Source organism: Saccopteryx leptura, chromosome 3, assembly GCF_036850995.1.
Source record: "Saccopteryx leptura isolate mSacLep1 chromosome 3, mSacLep1_pri_phased_curated, whole genome shotgun sequence".
NCBI lineage: Eukaryota > Metazoa > Chordata > Mammalia > Chiroptera > Emballonuridae > Saccopteryx > Saccopteryx leptura.
In genome coordinates, this window is record NC_089505.1 from 204,584,608 (window position 1) to 204,590,047 (window position 5,440).

General features: G+C 44.6%; 1 long non-coding RNA gene and 1 other non-coding gene across 3 annotated transcripts; one reads left to right on the top strand and one right to left on the bottom strand.

The window, feature by feature from the left end:
- Positions 1-318: 318 nt before the first annotated feature.
- Positions 319-4,952, bottom strand: LOC136400465 (uncharacterized). 2 transcript variants are annotated; one of them, XR_010750309.1, is made up of 2 exons: positions 1,476-4,952; positions 319-1,315 (listed from the first exon to the last, which is right to left on the bottom strand). It is a non-coding gene; the product is annotated as an uncharacterized lncRNA (long non-coding RNA). The 2 variants fall into 2 exon arrangements; XR_010750310.1 differs by having other exon boundaries at positions 1,235-1,427.
- Positions 4,953-5,044: 92 nt separating this feature from the next.
- TRNAD-AUC (transfer RNA aspartic acid (anticodon AUC)) lies at positions 5,045-5,120 on the top strand. Its single transcript has one exon. It is a non-coding gene; the product is annotated as a tRNA-Asp (tRNA).
- Positions 5,121-5,440: the final 320 nt, after the last annotated feature.

Sequence of the window (5,440 nt, forward strand, 5' to 3'; positions counted from 1 at the left end):
TGACGGGCGGTGTGTGCATGCTTCATGGCCTATATTCAATTAAGCACTCTATTCTTAGTTTACTGCTAAATCCACCTTCAGCTATATGTTTCATTTTAGCATCCGTTTATATTGATTATGACCTTTTACAGGGAATGTAGCCCATTTCTTCCCAACCCATAAGTTACACCTTGACCTAACGTTTTTATGTGTAATGTTTGTGCTTACTTAAAATCCTTTTTAGGGTTTGCTGAAGATGGCAGTATATAGACTGATTTGGCAAGGGTTGGTGAGGTTTATCGGGGTGTATCGATTACAGAACAGGCTCCTCTAGATGGATATAAAGCACCGCCAAGTCCTTTGAGTTTTAAGCTGTGGCTAGTAGTACTCTGGCGAGCAGTTTTGTTAATTTAACTTCTTAGGTTTGGGGCTAAGCATAGTGGGGTATCTAATCCCAGTTTGGATCTTAGCTGCCGTGTGTTCAGGCTATTAAAGTCACTTTCGTAGGTTATTTTACAGAGACTAGGGCTTTTTACGGCTTAGTCAGAGTTTAACTTTATTTTGAGTTGTTGCCTTAAACACGCCTTACGCCGGTAGCTATTAATTTGGGTTAATCGTATGACCGCGGTGGCTGGCACGAAATTTACCAACCCTATATTAGCATGGCTTAGTCGAACTTTCGTTCATGGCTTAATTTTTATCACTGCTGTTTCCCGTGGGGGTGTGGCTGAGCAAAGTGTTATGGGCTGCGTTGGGCGTGCCTGATACCTGCTCCTTTATTTCATGGTATTGACCTAGAGGGCATCCTCACTGGGGAGCTGATACTTGCATGTGTAAGTCTGCTAATAATTAATAGGAAGGCCAGGACCAAACCTGTGTGTTTATGGGGCTAGAGAGCCCATCTAGGCATTTTCAGTGCCTTGCTTTTTTTTTTTTTTAAGCTACATTAACTGGGTGAGTAGGAAAAAAAAAGAAAAAAGGCGGAGCTAGGGAGATGGCTGTTTAAGGAAAATAAATTCCTTAAGGTACCGCGATGCTATCGGGTAAGGGATGGGGTTGATATAGTAAACCGGTTAAGTCCATAATAAGCCAATGTAGCTTGATCTTGTTTTTGGGGTTTGGCAAGATAATATAGTTATATATGGTGGGGCTTAACGGGGGGGGGGGGTAGGGGGGGGTTGTCTAAGCAAACCAACGCGCGCGTACACCTGTGCGTACGTACACCTGTGCGTGCGTACACCTGTGCGTACGTACACCTGTGCGTGCGTACACCTGTGCGTGCGTACACCTGTGCGTGCGTACACCTGTGCGTGCGTACACCTGTGCGTGCGTACACCTGTGCGTACGTACACCTGTGCGTACGTACACCTGTGCGTGCGTACACCTGTGCGTGCGTACACCTGTGCGTACGTACACCTGTGCGTGCGTACACCTGTGCGTGCGTACACCTGTGCGTACGTACACCTGTGCGTACGTACACCTGTGCGTACGTACACCTGCACTAGTTCCAAGTGTTATGTCCTGAAACCATTGACCTAATAGCCCTTTAGGGTAAATATCCCTGGGTAACGTAAATTTATTACACCACTTGAATTTATGTCCTGAACCATGAATATTCTTTATCTCAGTGGTATTCATTGTCCGAGGAAATTTGATTGTAAAGTCCAGCTTGACTTTATTTGACTGCATCCAGGCCTCCACGGCCAAGGCTGAATCCAAGCATCCCCCAAAAAATAAAAACCCACCCCAGGCATGACAGTGCAAGGTATGCCGGGATCACGGACTTACTAGCGACTAATCCATCGAGATGTCTTATTTAAGAGCAAGTTGTGGGCGATTTTACGTTCCATGGCCCTGAGGTAAGAACCAGATGCCTTTTTCGACCCAGTTTAGAAACCCCCACGATTAATGGGCCCGGAGCAAGAAGAGTGCTACCATGTGGTGTCCGTCGGGTTGTTGGTTTCACGGAGGTTGGTAGATTAAGAGATCCCCTTTGGATGAGGATAGTCCTGTTGACAAGGATTTACTAAACTGAATGGTTTATGTACGATGACCAATTAACATGTCCTGTGCCATTTAATTAATATGTACCTGCTTAATATTAATGGGGCATATAATTTAATGCACGACGTACATAGAAAATAAAATTATTCATAGTGCGGGAGGGGTACTTTGAAAAATTTTATTTCCTTATATAAGGTCAAGGGATAGTTTAACTAGAATATCAGCTTTGGGTGTTGACGGTGGGGCTTGCGCTCTCTCCTTGAGGTCTTTGGGGGAGGTTGAGTCCCCGTTGCTGGTTTACAAGACCAGAGTAATTAAGTATACTACAGAGACTCTTCATTTTAAGAATCGGTTTTCTATAATGCTAGCGAGGGGTATAAGAATTAAGATAATTGAGAAATATAGAATTGAGGCCAGTTGGCCGATGATAACATAGGGGTGTTCTACGGGTTGGCCCCCGATTCATGTGAGTGTAATGAGGTCTGCGACTAGAAGTCAGAATATGCATTGGCTGAGGGGACGGAATGTTATGCTTCGTTGTTTTGAGGTGTGGAGTAAGGGAACTAGGGCGAGGATTAGAATCGATAATACTAGTGCTAGGACGCCTCCCAATTTATTGGGGATAGATCGTAGGATAGCGTAGGCGAATAGGAAGTATCATTCTGGTTTAATGTGGGGAGGGGTGTTTAATGGATTAGCAGGGGTGTAGTTATCTGGGTCTCCTAATATGTCTGGGGCAAATAGTACCAGTGCCAGTAGTGCAGTTAGTATTAGTAGAAACCCTAGGATGTCTTTAATTGTGTAGTAGGGGTGAAAGGGGATTATGTCTGCATTTGAGGGGATACCTGTTGGGTTGTTTGAGCCTGTTTCGTGGAGGAACAGTAGGTGTACTTACTATAACTAGGGCTGCGATAATAACTGGTAGGAGGAAGTGAAAGGCGAAGAATCGGGTTAGGGTGGCTTTGTCTACAGAGAAGCCCCCTCAGATTCATTCATCTAGGTCTGTTCCGATATAGGGAATAGCAGAGAGGAGACTTGTGATAACTGTGGCCCCTCAGAAAGATATTTGGCCTCATGGTAAAACATATCCTATGAAAGCGGTGGCTATAACTGCGAATAGTAGGAGGATTCCTACGTTTCAAGTTTCTGTGAAGGTATAAGACCCATAGTAGAGGCCCCGCCCTACGTGGAGATATAGGCAGATAAAGAATATAGAGGCGCCGTTGGCATGGAGGTAGCGGAGGAGTCAGCCATAATTTACGTCTCGACAGATATGTGTTACAGAGTTGAATGCTGTGGCGATATCAGAGGTATAGTGCATTGCAAGGAATAGGCCTGTTAGGATTTGCACTGCTAGGCAAATGCCTAAAATGGAGCCAAAGTTTCATCAAGAGGAGATACTTGATGGTGTGGGTAGGTCAACGAATGAGTCGTTGATGATTTTAAATAGTGGATGGGATTTACGGATGTTGGTCATTATTCTTATAGTTGAAATACAATGGTGATTTTTCATGTCATAAGTCATGGATAGAGGCCATGTAGGAATTATGATGACATATATTGCGTTTATCTTAAGTATTGTTTTTGTAGTTGGGTTTGTAGGGTTTTCTTCTAAACCTTCGCCAATTTATGGGGGATTAGGATTGAGTGAGGGGTGAGTGGAGGGGTGGGTTGTGGCATTGTGATTAGTTTTGATGGGCCATTTTTAGGCCTTATGGTGTTTTTGATTTATTTAGGGGGGATGTTGGTAGTTTTTGGTTATACTACGGCTATGGCTACTGAGCAGTATCCGGAGGTATGGGTATCTAATAAAACAGTTTTAGGTTCTCTTATTACGGGCCTACTTATAGAGACGGGATTAATTGTTAGTGTAGTTATGAATGAGGGTGTTGAGTTGGAGATAATTTTAAAGTTTAATGATATGGGGGATTGGGTAATTTATGATATGGGCGATTCTGGGTTTTTTAGTAAAGAGATTATAGGAGTTGCGGGGTTGTATAGTTATGGAACTTGGTTAGTAGTGGTGACAGGGTGATCTTTGCTTATTGGAGTCGTAGTAATTATGGAGATTACTCGTGGAAATTAAATATAAGTATTGTAAGGATTAAGGTGATGAAGAAGGAGAGGAAATATAATTTGACAAGGCCTTTTTGGTTGGATACTGTGGTGGAGGATTTTATATGTATATTTGAGATTGATTTTGGCAAGAGCATTTCCAGTCAAATTTGATCTAGTAGGAGGGAGGCAGATTTTTGACTTGCTGTAAGGCTTATTCGTGGTTGGAGGCGGTGTATGATAATGGGAAAATATCCTAGGAGGTTGGAGAATTTAAATATGCTTGAGGGCTTATTAAACTTTAGGTTGTAGGTAATTTGATTTAATTCCAGAGCTATTATAAACCCTGTTAGGGTTACCACCAGGGCTGTGAGTTTTAGGTAAAGTGGTATTGTTATTTGTGGGGTGGTGGTTGGAGGGATAGTGTTTGATAGTAAAAATCCTGCGAAAATACTTCCAATTAACAGGCGTTTGATAGAATTAATTAGTAAGGGGTTGTTTTCGTTGATTAGGATCAGAGTAGGGAATCGTGGTTGTCCTATAAGTGCAAAGAAAATGATTCGTGTACTGTAGACAGCTGTGAGGGAAGTGGCTAGAAGGGTCAAGAGTAGGGCTCAGGCGTTGGTGTATGAGATGTTAGCTGCTTCAATAATAAGGTCTTTAGAATAAAAGCCTGTTAGGAAGGGGGTACCAGTTAAGGCAAGGCTTCCAATGGTTAAGGCGCTAGTGGTGAAGGGTAGGGTCTTGAATAGGCCTCCTATTTTTCGGATGTCTTATTCGTCACCTAGGCTGTGGATAATAGATCCGGAGCATATGAATAGCATTGCTTTGAAGAATGCGTGGGTGCAGATGTGGAGGAATGCTAAGTGGGGTTGGTTGATTCCAATGGTTACTATTATTAAGCCTAGTTGACTGGAGGTCAACTAGGATTTTGCCCCTGGGCCAGATTAGAAAGAAAATTTTTTTCACAGGCTGGATGAAATATTAAAATTAAAAAATGTTAAAGGCCCTGGCCGGTTGGCTCAGCGGTAGAGCGTCGGCCTATCGTGCGGAGGACCCGGGTTCGATTCCCGGCCAGGGCACACAGGAGAAGCGCCCATTTGCTTCTCCACCCCTCTGCCGCGCCTTCCTCTCTGTCTCTCTCTTCCCCTCCCGCAGCCAAGGCTCCATTGGAGCAAAGATGGCCCGGGCGCTGGGGATGGCTCTGTGGCCTCTGCCTCAGGCGCTAGAGTGGCTCTGGTCGCAACATGGCGATGCCCAGGATGGGCAGAGCATCGCCCCCTGGTGGGCAGAGTGTCGCCCCTGGTGGGCAGATCTTCGACCCCTGGTGGGCGTGCCGGGTGGATCCCGGTCGGGTGCATGCGGGAGTCTGTCTGACTGTCTCTCCCTGTTTCCAGCTTCA